Source organism: Balaenoptera musculus, chromosome 2 (genome assembly GCF_009873245.2).
Source record: "Balaenoptera musculus isolate JJ_BM4_2016_0621 chromosome 2, mBalMus1.pri.v3, whole genome shotgun sequence".
Lineage (NCBI taxonomy): Eukaryota > Metazoa > Chordata > Mammalia > Artiodactyla > Balaenopteridae > Balaenoptera > Balaenoptera musculus.
The window spans coordinates 39,179,402-39,194,389 of NC_045786.1; the positions used below are offsets into that span (position 1 = coordinate 39,179,402).

The 14,988-nt window shown below is 53.0% G+C and overlaps 1 protein-coding gene across 2 annotated transcripts in view; it reads left to right on the top strand.

Annotated features, from left to right (window-relative positions):
• The window catches only part of DET1 (DET1 partner of COP1 E3 ubiquitin ligase), a 60,371-nt gene that overhangs the window by 33,037 nt on the left and 12,346 nt on the right, over positions 1-14,988 (top strand). For both annotated transcript variants that reach the window (XR_005018703.1, XR_005018702.1), the window contains exon 5: positions 1,765-1,878. The gene's annotated coding sequence lies outside the window, so the exon portion shown is untranslated. The remainder of the gene's footprint in view (positions 1-1,764; positions 1,879-14,988) is intronic.

Here is a 14,988-nt window from a genome sequence, read left to right on the forward strand (position 1 = left end):
TGACCACTCCCTGCGGGAGGGAATCCAGTGAGTGGCTGGGACTTTGGTCTCTAGAATTCTCATTCCACACCTTCTCAGTCTGTGACGCTCGAGCGTCGCCTCTCTGAGCCCGTTTTCTCACATATAAAAAGGCATGATAATACTGACTTTCGAGGGTTGTTGTGAGGATGAAATTAGAGACTGCACATCTGGGCCCCCTTTGCTGTGTAGCTGGTGCCCAGTAGCCATGGCAGAAAGCACTCGTCAAGTGCCAGGCTAGGCAGCCCCTCTCCCAGGGAGCACACACCCTCTCCCCAGGTTTGGGTGGGCGCAAGTGAGTGTTTGAAGGGTTAATCTGGCATTTTCAAGTCATCCTACCCGTGGTGAGAAAGGACTAGCTTTTCCGTTTCTAGAGAGGCCGTGGGGGATGGCAACCCTCGGTTCTGGCTTCCCTTCCAGCTGCTGCTTATGGAGGAAGTGAAAATAGGAAGCCACCCCCTCCCAGTTCCCCCACTGCGCAGGCAAAGGCCAGCTCGTCTCGCCTGCAGACACCTACCAGCTATGTGTTTTCTTTTGTGCGAGGCACAACACAACAGGACGCCTGCTCAGGGGTGGGTGTGGAGGAAGGCCGGGGGAGTGCATGTCCTCTGCACACCTTCTCTAGAAAAGAGAACAGAGAGACTGGGCTCGGGCCACCCGGTGCTGCAAGGATCCCAGGACGGGAGGCAGTCGTGCGCTGCAGCATCACCGCGGTGAGGCATCACCGAGTCACAGGCCGTGCAATTCAGAAACGCCCAACAGTTTCAGGTTCGAGGCCTCCATTCACCCTTACATTGCCTTTAGTGGGCTCTCCCCCGCAGTTCTGTTTTTCAGACCACTGAGTGCCATTGTCATTTGTTTGCTTCCCCCAGCATTGGAACCTCTTTCTGGGTTTGTGGGATTCTATATTTTCTGAGTTCTAATAGGGAGCAAAGACCAGCTCCCCGTACAGGGGCCTCACTCACAGCTGAGGCTCTGCCAGTCGGCCCACCCGTGGCAGACTTCCTACTCCGCTGGACAGGAGGGGTACATGGGGAGCCCCTTTCCTAGGGCAGTGGCCCCCAAATACTGATATTTTAGTATAAAACTGTGTTTTCTAAATCCAGTTCACATCTGGAAACAGCATACAATTAGTGGGATTCTGCTGCTGGAGTAATGAGGATTAGGCAGCATGATTCCCAGGTTATGGACTAGGAAACCAACTAGAGAACAAGAATAAGGGAGTCACTGACAGAGCCAAAATTAGCGTGCAGGCCTTTCCACTAGACTCTGAAGGTCCTCATAGATTTCAGGACCCTTTCCGAAGAGGGTTATAAAGGTGCTTCTTTAGCTTTCCTTATCGAGTGCAGACAGATGGAGTTGAAGGCTCTGTTTGAGTTAAAGGGGAGGTCTGCTGTCGGGGTGACTTCTGGAGGGTCCGAGGGAATGCGGGGGTCTAAAAAGAGCTAGTTGGGACTTCCCTGGTGGCACAGTGGTTAAGACTCCGAGCTCCCAATGTAAGGGGCCTGGGTTCGATCCCTGGTCAGGGAACTAGATCCCACATGCATGCTGCAACTAAGGAGCCCGTCTGCCGCAACTAAGACCCAGCACAACCAAATAAATAAGTAAATAAATATAAAAAATAAAAAAAGTAAAAAGAGCTAGCATTTCTCGGGCACCTGAGTCAGGCACTGTGTAAAATTATGTATGTATGTTGACTAATTGACTCAGCTCAGCTATCTGAAATGCTTTGTCCCCATCTTATAGATAAGGATTCAAGCACAGAGAGACTAAGTAACTTGCCAAAGGTCACAAAGCTGGAGCCAGAATTCAAATGGACTTCAGAGTCTGCAGCTCAGCCCCCTGCACCCCCCGCATGTGGTAAGGGGCCCTGGGGAAGGGCGTGGGATAGTTGAGGGCAGATGGCATATCTGGGACTCACTGCTGGCAGCTGGCCTCGTGGGAAGGGTGGAAAATCCCCATCCAAGCCACAGAACCAAGCCACGGGGATGGGAGGGGTGGTGCTGTGAGGGATAAGGGCCATCTTGAGGACACCTGAGCATCTCTGGCCAGGGAGGGCGGGTGGCAGATGGGCAGCCATGGAGCCCAGCCCTGACCAGCTGTTGTTTGCAGAGGAGGGCAAGTGCGTGGTGACAGCTGGATTAGGTGTGCCCAGCAACCTCAGTGACCACCGGGTGGAGATGCACAGTGGGCCCTTCTGGCTGCCCCTTCCAGCACCTCCGAGCCCGGGGAGCTTAGTGCTTGCTAATCTCTGTCCCCATGGCAGCAGGAGGTGACAGGGCCATCGCTAAGGCCGTGGAATCTTCCACCTCTTGATGGCCAGGGAGCTTTTCCAAAGGATCAGAGAACCTCCTCCCTTCTAGAAAGTGAGATGTAAAACTAAGATGATGGGCCCAGTGTCTGTCTGTAACTGTGGTGAATGGTCTCTCTCCTGTCCTACTCAGTCCCCCTCTTGTCCACGTCCTCTGTATCTGCTCTGATTTGGGGCTGCTGGTTTCATTGGTTTTGTCTGCCCTTCTGTCTGTTTCTTGCCTCATTTCACAAAGGATTTGAAGCAGCTCTCAAAAATACATTGAAAGTAACAGGACAATGAAATATATATTTGAGTAGCTTGGGGCCAGAGGACTATATGGGTAAGCCACTGGAGGAGTGTATGGAATGCCGCGATTCCTTAGGGACCCCTTTCCAGAATATGGCTTCTGGAACCATTCTAATGTCTCATACTTTAAAACTTAGAATGATACTTTGGGAATATTTTCTTTTTCATATTACATAGGCAGTTGATTCATTCAATAAATATTTGTTAAGTACCTATTTAAAAAAACAAGAAAAACACCCCCACTGTTTTCATTTCTAAATTCTTTTGTCACATTTTGGGGACATCAGTATGGTGTCCTTTCAGAATCAGACACTGGCTAATGTTTTGAATTCTAGGTAACACTCCAGAATCCACTCCTATGTATCATTTTAGTTGTTCATCTTGTTGGTAATCCAGAGTCTTCTCCTTATCGTTTTGGACCATTTCTCCAGAAATGTTCTAGAAAACCATTTTAAAATATCACATTTTCTAATGCTCGCCAACATTCTCATGGCATTATCTGGAATATGGCTGAGTTTGCAGCTGGGTATCGGCTTCCCTGCAGTATGGGCCAGTCAGGGCAGCCTGGGTGACTGATGTTGGAGGTGAGGCCCTCACTCCAGCCACTGGCTCAGGCTCCTTCATTCGGTGAGATTTACAGGTGTTTACTGAGCACTTTCTTAGGCCCTGGGCACTGCAAATCCACAAGTCCCTGCCTTCATGGAGTTCCATTCTAGCAGACAAGACAGAACATAAACTAGGAAACTGATAAACAAGTGACATCACCTGGTTTATGTTTTGAAAAGATCCCTCTGGCTGCTGCGTGGAAAATGGGTTGTGCTCAGGGGAAGGGGTGGTAGGAAACAGGGAGGTCACTTAGGAGGCCAAGGCAACAGGCCAGACAAGAGAGTAGACATGTGTAGCAGTAGACATGGTGAGAAGTGGTCAGACGGGGACATATTTTTGGAGGTAGGGCCAGCTGGACCAGCTAATGAGTTCCCATAGAGGTAAGGCAAGGAATCCAGGACGCATCCAAAGTTTTTTTGGCCGGAACTGGGTAAATGGTTTCATTAGCTACCTTACGTTAGACTGGGAGAGGGAAAGGGTTTCTGGGGAGGGGATGAGAATCAAGAGTTTTATTTTGGCCATACTGAGTCAAGATGTCATGTCAGTAAAGAGATCTGTAAACTTCTAGTGATCAGTCAGCACTTCAGTGAATCCGGACCGGGTGTGCCGGAGCAGAGGGATGGTCCCAAGGAACAGGCTGCCCAGTGCCGCACTGCCTGTGATCAGGGCAGCCCTGGACTCCCCTGGAACCCCCCCGCCCCTGCCCAAGGCAGCTTGCTCTAGGCTTATACATTCATTCATGCATGTGACACATTCAACACATATTTACTCTGAGTGCTATACTGGCTGTTTTCCATTTGCCCCTCAAAAACACATGTTTTGGTGTGATCTAAATGGACAACATGTTCTTTTCTGGTGTTCCATTTAGTGTTCTGCTTTTGAAGAAACATGAAAGCCAGCTGAGTGAATGGGTCTGTTTATAAAAGATAGTTAATAAGGCCCACGGAGCTGGGCTCCTATAATCCGGGGCTGGTGGGAGGACATGTGAACTTGGAACCCTTTTATCCTGTGTCTCTGCTCCTCGGGCCACCACCTCCATCTCCTCCCGATGCTGTCATGCCTCTGATTAGAGCCCTGCTCAGGATCCTTAGGGGCACCCCAAATTCCCTTACAGGGCCTTCCCAGTCTGGCCTCAGCCCCTTGTCAGTCCTTTCCCTCAGCATTCCAAGCCCGACCCTGCCCCCACTCTGCCCATCCTGACCCTCGCATGGCTCAGGAGGCCTGTTTACGGAGCATGCCGCCCAGCCTGGCCTTCCAGCAGTGGTTCCGCTGCTCCTCGCCCACCCATGATGCCCTCACCCTGTCACTGGGGCAGAGGCCCAGCTCGGCAGCTGCAGCCCCCTGCGCCTTCCTTCCTTAGTCCACTGCCGGGGTGAGCGCCCTGCCCCACCGTGCTCCTAAAGTGCTCGTCCGTTGAGGAACGGAAACCCTTGTCCAACCAGGAAGCACCGCTGGCTTGTGCCTGGGGAGCGGGACAAATCCTTTAGTCACCAGGCATGGAGAAGGCGGGAGGCTGTGTCCCCATGGCCCACCGGGCTCTGTGCCCAGTAGGAGATGGCTCACTGATCCTGGAGGCCCCGAGGGTGTCTGACTCCTCTATTGCACCTCCACGCACCTGGCCCAGGCCCCGCTTATGCAGGATGGTAAAAGGGCTTCTTCCTGCTGCCTTGGAACTTCCGCTAACGGCCCAGCTGAGGAGCACAGATGCTCAGTACCCTCACAAGCTAAAGCTGTGCTCTTGAGCATGTCTGGGGTGGGAATACTGCAAAGGCATTACCTGGAACTTGTCAGAAATGCAGACTCTCAGGCGTCACCCAAGACCCACCGAATCAGAACCCGTATTTTAATAAGGGTCCCCAAGGATTTCATGTGCTCAGTCGAGGATGAGAAGGGCTGATAAAGAGAAGGGCTAGTCATATCCATGCGGAACTTAAAAGATGGCAAGACGAATCCAACAATCGCCACCCCATCCAGGCGAGGGAAGAGATTCGGAATTCGAAAAGGTGTCCGGTGCCAGTCAGGTTCACAGTTGCAGGAAACAGAAACCACTTTGGCTGTTTTAGGTAGAAGAGGATTTGTTACTGGAAATTCAGTGTTTACAACACTGTTGGAAGGGCCCAGAACACCCCTGCAGACCCTCTAGAGAGCTGCTGCCTCTGCCCCATCAGGAAGGCAGGGCTTCAGGAGTGATTGAGGGCGTGGGCGACCCCAGACCACTGCCTCTCTTTGACCCAGAGCTGGAGATGCCGCCGCGGCCACTGCCGCAACTGCCTCTCCACACTGACGAAAAACCCAACATCTCCCCAGCCAAAGCAGCGGGGAGGCCATGGTCTCTGCCTCTCTTCTTCCTTCCAAATCTAGTGCAAGCACAACTAATTCGCAGGACTGCTTTATACAGCCAGGACTGCTTTCCCCTGCTTTGAAGTCAAGTGATGGGGGAAGAGCTTGCAGAGTTTGGGGCACCTACCAGAAGGGGAGGGTGGTGTCTCATGCCCTGGCTGGGAGCACACTGAGCTGCAGAAAACCAGAACCTGCTCCATGCCACCGCTAAGGCAGGGGTCAAGAGAGTCCTTGGGAGCAAAACATTGATGGTATCTCACAGGTAGTGGGGAGGGCATAGACATGAAGACGGAGGGTGGTGCCTGCTTCCAGCCGGGAGAAGCCTGGAGCAGGGAGGCTGGCAGAGCGGGGCAAAGGGAGATGGGGCAGCAGCTGGGTAGGCCATGCTGCTGGCGTTTGGTGGGGCAGGAATAAGTGGGGCGTCCCTAAGGTCCCTGTGGCTCAGTGGGGACCGTGGGGGGAGCTGGGCTTGAGCCAGCATTGCCGGTACCCCACTCACCTAACGGGGCTCAGGGCTCCCCGTAGCAGCACCCTGGGTGGAGTGGGCCACAGGGCCAGGAGCTGAGATGGGTGGGGAGGGGTCAGCCCGAGTGCATGTGCTTCTTGCTAAAGGGGTCACGTGTGGGTTCTCCGGGGAGCAGACTTGAGACACTTGTGTGGGGATGTTTATTAGGGAGTGGCCCAGGAGCGGCCCTATGGAAGGGAGGGGAGGAGGCAGGGTGGGCAGAGGGAAGCCGAGCTGTGCTGCAGGCCTAAACCGACCCGAAGGTGCCTGTCAGAGCTGGCCAGGCCCTATGCCCGGGCCTCCATCAGCCATCGGTGGACCTGCCGTTGGAAGGGTGACAGCTCTCTGTGACTGTCCCTGGGGCTGACAGCAGCTGGGCAACAGGCCCTTCCTTTGGGGGGGGTGTCTGGGCAGCCATCTCCATGTCCACCACAGACGGCCCAGGGCAGAGGTCTCTGTGTGGGTGGCAGGCTGGGGACTGGTTCCAGAGAACCCACCACGGGCCCACACGAGAGCCAGCCTGTCAAGACGAAGGTGTGATGGCCGGTGTTGGCCAAGAGAGCCCCACGGAGAGCAGGACGACTTTGCACTTCCTCCCTCATTCCATCCTCCCTCATTCCGTTGGAGTGAAGATGGGGACTACAGAGGGGCGAGGGCAGAAGCTGTGAAAGGTCCGAGATCAGAGTTTTCTAATAGATTTGTCTGGACTTTTAGATCCCTGGAAGAGAGTTGAACTATCAAAATGGGACTTATTCTTACAACTAAAAGAAGGCCATGAACTCTTCCTGAGATGGGGGTTCAGGGGTACAGAAAAGGAGCTCTGACACAGTTGATGCGAGGCAGAGATGGGAGAAAAATAAAGTTGTACCCTGATAGTCCAAATTCAGCCTGTTTGCTGAATTTGGCCGTCACTGAGGGGCCTGCACAGAGCTGGCTATGTCCTTGGTGGGCACAGGAGGGGGGTGGGCCTGCACTCTTTGCTTATGCATACGAGAGGCTCTCGAGCCTGTGTGGTGACCCAGTTTGCTGCCTTGTCCTGAGGGACACGTGCTCTGATTATAGGGGTGTGAGGCCCTAAATGACTGCAAAGTACTTTTCAATCAGACAGAAAATAGGTAAGAAATGCATTTCCATTAATGCCCCAATTATCCCGGTCCAACAGGACAAAACCTGTGCTATGCCGGCTCCCAGGATGTGTCGTCAGGATCCCGACTGTCCTCTCCCAGAGGCAGCTTGCGCTCCGCTCGCACAGCTGAGGGGCTAGAGAGGGGTCCTAGCGATGGCTGAGGCTCATCCCTCCCTTCAGAGGCCCGGGTGCAAGGCCCGGGAAGGGAGCCCTGTCGGTCCCTCAGAGGCAAGGCCACCGGCCCAGGGTGTCCGTGTGAAGTGGGAGCTGCCGCAGCCCTACCAGTCCCTTTGTTAGACATGCCCTGTGGCAGCTCTGGTGCTTCTCGGCCCCCTTCAACCCAGAGAGCAATTTTGCCTCGTAAACCTCTCTTGAATGGGCCCTGCGCAGCAGCCCTGACTGTCTGTTCTCGGTCAGACTCTCATCTCTCATCTCATCTCCAGGGGAGAACCTTTTCCTTGCCTCTACCAGCTTCTGGTGGCTCCAGTAGGTCCTTGGCTTGTGGCTGCATCACTCGTCTCTGCCGACGTGGTCACATGGCCTTCTCCTCCTCTGTGCAGTTACATCTCCTGCTGCCTCCATTTCTTAAGGGTACACGTGATCTCATTTAGGGTCCACCCAGGCAATCCAGGATAATCTCCCCATTTTTATATCCTTAACTTGATCACATCTGCAAAGACCCCGTTTCCAAATAAAGTGACACATACAGATTCCAGGGTTAGGATCTGTTATCTCTGGGGGCCGTTATTCAGCCTGCTACAGCCTCCTTTCCTCCCTCACGTTATGTTCTAAACTGCTGGTAGTTTACTGCACAGACTGTCATTTCTGCCCCCTGCCCTTTGTCCATGCGTGCATCCTCTCTGCTGGAAACTACCCCCCTCACCCCTCATCCCCCGCATTTGCCTCCTAATGCTTACTCTTATTTTGAGCTCAGGTGTCACCTCCTCCAGGAAGTGTTCCTTGATACCTCTTCTCATCACACACACCCCTGTTCTGTGGTAGCACCTGTGGGATTACAATGGATTTTTTCTGAATTTGTCTCCCCCACCAGCCTCGAAGCTGCTGAGGGCAGCTACCAGGTTCTAGACATATTTTATCTGAGTATGGATAGATTTTTGAGGAAGGAGGGATGGAAGAAAGGCTCTTGAAGGATAGATTCTAGAATCATTTGGCTTTTAAATTTAATTTAATTTTTGGCTGCAAATTTGTAACAATCTGGCTTAATCTACAATTGAGTGGGTTTAAGGGAGTAGGAGGATGGGTGGTTGGCTCCATCAGAACCTTCTCTGATTAAAATCACAGGAAAGAAAGCTTTGGGAATAGTAATAATAATAATGGCAGCAAGATGGGCTTGCATCTGCATCCACCACCATTCTCAGCCAGAACCCCACAGACTGGAGCCCGAGGGAGTAGTGTGGGGAGAGCGCAGAGGCATCCTTCGTGAGCACCAGCTGTGTACAAGCGGGTACACAGCTGTCTGGGCGAATGCTCCTAAGAGTCCCGTGGAGGTGGAGTAGCTGAGCGTCAGACTGATGCCAAGCCGGGGTCTCAACCTGGCCTGGGTGTCTCCGAAGCCCCGGCCCTCCCCACTGCAAGCAGGCAGGGGGAATGGAGCCCTGGGGAGAGCACACGGGGAGAAGAGCGAAGGGCATTTCTGCGGCATCCAGTCAGGGCTGTGCCGCAGCCCTGAGGGTCTCCCCCAGTGTGGGCTAGTGCATCCGAACCCGGGCTGTCCTCCCAGCCACAAAGGAGCTGTGGGTTCCTGGGTGCCGGAGCTACAGCCCACTCAACCGCCTCTTGGTCCTGAGGGGGAAACTGAGGTCTGTTTGGGGAAGGGGGGTGTGGCTGACAGCCTGCTGAGTCTGTGCTCAAGCTGGGTTGAGACAACAGGTGTCCTGCCAGCCAGGGCCCCCTGTGACACCACACTGCCCCTCAGTTGACATTTCCTTTCCGTTCAAGGGGATTATGCAAATCCAAGGTGGTTAAGCTGCCACAGGGCACTATGGAAACGGGGCGCTGTGCTCTGTCTGCCCCTTCCTTCCAGCCAAGCAACAATGACACTGAGGCCAACTTTTCTGGCCAGACTTGTTAGGCTGAATCGCAGAGCATGTGTACAATTTAATTTGAACCTGGGCGGGCAGAGGGGAGAAGCCAGATTGATTACCAGAACAAATTTCAGAGCCAAGTCAGAAGTCCTCCCCCAAATACTGGGCCAGCTGCAGGGTGGGGGGGTGTTACAGATCTGTGTGTGTCAAAATGTCTATTGAAAAAATGTGATCTGCCCACTTGAGATAATTTACGTAGTGCCTGACTCTGCAGCTTCTACGCATTTCTTATAAATCAGTTTTTTATTTCTATTTTTATTTTATTTTAATTGATTCATTAATTAACCTGAATAAGCAACAACATGGACAACTGACCCTTGAACAACACAGGCTTGATTTGCGAGGGTCCACTTCTACGTGGATTTTTTTCACTAAATCCGTTCAGTACTACGACATCCAAGGTTGAATCCGTGGATGCGGAACCATGGATACGGAGGGTCACTGTGAAGTTATACGTGAATTTGCACTGCACGCAGGGTGAGCGCCCCTAACCCCGGCGTTGTTCAAGGGTCAGCTGTACATGGCACCCTCTTCTGAAGGTGGAAAAGGTAAAAAATCTTCTTTCTGCCTGTTACCCAGTCACTGAGTTTCTCTCCCTGGAGGGAATGCTCCCATTTGGGGTATGTCTTTCCAGATAGTCAGTGCATCCACATTTATGTACACATATCCTGTCCTTTTCTACAGCAGTTCGCAACTGTACTCTGCACTGTCTTGCCTGTCCCACCCCCCAACCCCCTTGTTTTTCACTTAGCAATACATCTTGGTTTGTTTCAGGGCTAACATTCCGTTATCTGGATGGGCTGTAATTTCCTTAGCTAGCGCCCTGTTGATGGACATTTAGGTTCCAATCTTCTTCCGTGACTCGCAGTGCCTCAGGGGGTATATACCTCTGCCTACTCCCACCCACGTGAGAGCCCGTCTCCGCTGCACTGTCCGAGACAGTAGCCACCAGCCACATGCTGTACTTACATTTCAGTGAATTTGAACTGGATAAAACCGAACTGCCAATTCCTCAGTCATGGTCCTGCTCGCCACATCGCCAGTGCTGAGAGTCCCGCGGGGCTGGCGGCTGCTGTGCTGGCCACGCAGCTCCAGGGCACGTCCGTGAGCAGGGACAGCGCTGCTCCACGTGGGAACTTCCTAGGCGGGAACTGTGAAGGTCTGTACATCGTAAGTGGTGAACGATATTGCCAGATCTCCCTCTGAAGAGGCTCTAGCTATTTACATTTGAGAGCACTTTTATTTCAGAACAACTTATGGAATATTGGGAAAAAAAGGAAGGTTCCCTGTGTACCAATTGCAAGGACGTTCTGTTTCCGTTGTCAGTGCCACGTTGCTGGAGTTGGGCGCTGCTGTTCCCGCCTGTCACTGGACCCCACTCTGGCTGTCTCCCCCGAGGCCTGGCCTCCTGCTGCCTTGCTGAGTCTGCTTCTCCCCAGCTTGAGGCCTCTTCCCTCCCCCCTCCCTCAGGTCCAGGGCTCCTCCACATCCCGACTCACAGCTGCATGTCTCAAGGGAGACAGCCCGTCTCCTCATCCACCCCTGTTGCCATGACACAGCCTCTACGGAAGACTCGGCATCCTGACTCTCTTCCACCCTCCTTCCCTTCGGTGAATGGGACCTCCACGTGCCAAATCCATGGCCATTGCCTAGTCCTCACCTTGCTTGAGCTGCCAGCTGACCTCTCAGCCGCACCGTGCACCCCGATGTTCCCTTCTTCTGAAGTGCTCGGCCCTTTGGCTTCTGAGACGCCACACCTGCTGTCTCTCTGATCGCTGCATCCCTGCCTCTTTGCAGCCTTGCCCTCCTTGCAGCATTTAACACTGGGTCGTCTTATTTTCCTCATTCTCTGCTTTTTTCCTGGGAGAGCTCATCCCCACTGTGGCCTGGATCAGCATCATTTGGGGAGTGATGGTCATGCATTTTAATTCCCATTTCCTTGATTACTTGGTAAGCGGGTCATCTTTTCATGGCTTCCGGCCGTCTGTATTCCTTATGAAAGCAGCTTAGAAGCAGAGCAGACACTGGACACAGGTTCCAGTCCAGACCACAGCCATGGCAGGTCCCTGTCCTCGCCCCCTCCAGGCCCTCCCCGGCCTCATCTCTCTCCACACCCTCTCAGCATCTGCAAAGTCACCACGCCGGACACCCACAACCCAGCCCACAGCCTGCATTCTTCTCCAGGACTCTCATCACCCCGCTCCTTCTTCTGTGGTCCCCAGGTTCCACTGAGAAGAGACAGTCTCTCATCACCACACTCCTCCCCATTCCTCCCCAACTCTGCACATCTCACCCCAGTGCCCAGGCATGGGGGTCAGCATGTGGCCAGTGCCTCATCTCCCTTCTGGGACATCGTTCTGCCACCTCCTCCCAACAGTCCTTCTCTTTTGAAGTTCGTGCTGTTACTCCCCTCTTCCTAAACCCATATACTCCTTCCTGTACTCTGGCCGCTCTGTGTTGTTTGGGGACTTTGATTCTCCCAGACTTTTCTGTCCGCTGCCCTGATGCCCACTTTGGGGCTTCCGCATCAAGATTGACAGCTGTCTTTGTCCCCATCTCATAGTTTCTTGACAAACCTCAGTGACTCTTTCTACTCTATTTTAGATGCCTACACACCTACCTTCACCGCCTGCAAATGAGCTTGACTGCAGCCTTCTACACGCCCACCTCCCTTTCTCCATCACATCTTGTGTGGCCACAGGTTTTTTGCCTCCTTCCTTTTCTCCCAATCCTTTGGTAAGATTTTTACCCCCATTCGTCTTCCTATCATGACCCACCACGCCAACTAAGCCATATCCGGTAACCTGGGGCCATGCTGCTTTGCCAGTTTCCAATCCTAAAGATACCTGGTGATCCTGCTGGGATGAATTGAGGGGATCATCCTCTCACTCAAACACCAATAACATTCGTGCCTCGTATGGAACTTCCTTCTGACTAATTCAGCCATGTGCCTGTCCCGCTTTCTTGGTCTGTGAGCTCCAGGACAGGAATGAGAGTGCTGTATCTGTTCTCCCTGTGCTCAGCCTGTGTTTGTGCAATAGCCCACGTTTGTTCACTTTGGTTGAAGAGACGTTTTCTGCTTTGGCAGTGACCACTCCATCACCGTGGGCTGATAATACTCAGATTTAAAAAGCAAGGTATCTATCCAGGGTAGGAAAAAATGACTAGAGAGAAAGAATAAAGGAGTCCGGGGGAAGCCATATATGCATTCAATGCCTTTTAATTTAATATGCCTTAAAAAAAATGGACATATGAGAGTCAGGTTGCAGGTAGAGGCGATTGCAAAATGGTTTCTCCTAAACTGCCGAGTTATATTCTGCCAGCATCCAGGTACTCTACTGTTAAAAAGGTTTATTTTGGTGGTGAAGGTACAGCTTGGTGTCGGGTGATGACCTTGGCCAAAAGAAGGGAAAACATTGCATCTATGCTGAAAGGAAAAAAATTGTTTGCCTTTTCGCCTGCAGACAAGAGAAGAGAGGGGAGACGGGAGGAGAGGCTTTCCTTATGCAGCTAGTCCTGGGCCACCCGCTTTGCGCTTTGATGCACTCATAGCAATAACCCAAGGCCCTGCTGCCAGGAAACAAGGAAGTGTGCTGTCACACAAGTTGATGCCAACACTCTGCTTGTGCAAATACTCAGGACCCAGTGCCAGGCTCTGCATCTTCTCTGCCAGGGGGAAGTGCAAGCACACGGTCACCTGTGTCTGAGGACCGAGAGGCTGGCTTCGGAGAAGGGCTTGTGGCAGCAGGGGAAAGGGAAGCCTGGCATTTTGGGTGAATGATAACTGCCTTAAGTGGTCAGTGAAGGTCCTCCCCTGAGGAGGGGCCGGTCTCTGAGGCCAAGACCCCACGATTAAGAGGTGATAGAGTCTAAGAGAGCACAAGTTCACTGGGCTCTTAGAGCCTGGACCCAGCAGGGCACTGAGGCTCCCAGCAGCAAAGCTGTGTGCGTTCCCCCCAGGCGCCCTGTCGACGGTGCTCCCCCCACCTGGCTCCCGGCAGTGGTGCCGGGCTTCCATTTCTGGCCCTGAGACCATTGATCCTTTAGGGTCCCCTGTGTCCTACTTGTGGGCACTCTCAGGCAGTACCTTCCTTTTCAATGCTCTCTTGGGAATAAAATAACACTTTCCAAAACCACAGCGTACAGAGGATTTCACTTCTGGAATGATGGAGACCGCCTGTGCTTCCTCTTCTCCATGTGCCCCTCCAGATCTGGTCTGCTGCCTGGGAGGCTGGCCCTCCAAGGACGGCACCACCCTGCTCCCCTGCCTTCTGGTTCTTGTTGGGTTCAGCCACGGGGGACGTCAGGTGGTCAGAGGCTTGAGCCGTCAGGGTGTTTCTTTCCTCTCCCTCTGCCAGGCCGTGGCTTTGGCAGAGGCCGCATTCCTGTGACTATAGCTCCGGCCAGGTTCTGGGGACTGTTCCTTCCCCTGCTCCTGCTAGCCCTTGAGCGCTCCAGCATGTTTATCCCCTGACCCTGCCCACACCTCTGTAAAGGACTTTCTTTAAGCTTCTCTTTTGAACCGCCTGTTTCTTGCTCTGTTAAACTAATTGCTCCAGGCCCTCTGTCCACCCGAATAAAGGCCAAACCATATCACATCACAGAGCGGTTCTCACGAGCCCCATGTTTTTTACGCATCGTGTTTATATATAGTTTTAAAGTGTAACTCCTTCCGTCAGTGGTTTCAACACAAGAAGCCTCCAGTTGGGTTCCTTTAGTCATTGGTCACAAGTTAACCTTCATAGGTCCTGCTAAGGATGGAAGAGAAGGCAGTAGGGAGACATTTTCCTTCTAAATTCACATTCAGGTCTTGGTCCTCTCCCCTTCTCTAACCTGTGTAACTCAGCAGCTTTCCTGTGTAAGAGGGCGTTCGTGCACTTACTACACGGGGTTCAGGCAAATCGCAATGCTTGGCTGGCTGTGCAGGCGTGGAGCCCCTCGGTGGTCGGCAGGCCCTTCCTGCAGACTCCCCTCCGACAGACGTGCACCTTTTCATCTCCTGGTAATGCTCTCATCCTTGGTCCTCTCTGTCCAAGGAAGAGGGGGTCTCTCCTGCTGGGTCCCCAGAGGCCCCACCTTTGGCTTCTGTGTGGCATCCAGGGACCCCCGAGTCCCGACTGAGCAGTCAGTCAGTGCTGCCTGGGAGCCCGGCTGAGCCCGCTGTGCCAGCACCACCCGGACTCGCTTTCCTGCACGTCTCAATTTGGGCTCTGCTCTCGCCCATCCCTCCATCTCCCCTAACTTCTAGAGAACCCTGTTTATACCGCTCCACCCTCCCTCCTTTAGGGTCATGCAGTCTCGGGTGTTGGGGCTGCTGACACCCACGGAGTGTGTAACGCAGCCTTGACTGTGGGGAGTCTCTGATGGTTCACACTTAAGGGAACCCGATTGTAGGACCACTCTCCCGTATTGTTAGGGCTAACTAACTTCAGACACGCCTGCTAACAGTGAAACCTGCTATCAGAATGCTCCAGAGGGAGGAGGCACAAAGCTCTCAATTTGGGGCCAAATTACAAGTTAGTAAGAAAAGTTGCTAATGAGCTCTGGAAACCTTGGTTAAGGGGCTGAAAAGGAAATATGTGAAACCAAAGAGGAAGGTGCCTGGTACTTGGCGGCCCACATTTACATCTTAATCCTTCCATCGAGGGTCTCACCTCAATTCACAATCTCATTTTCAGGAGGAAGTGGG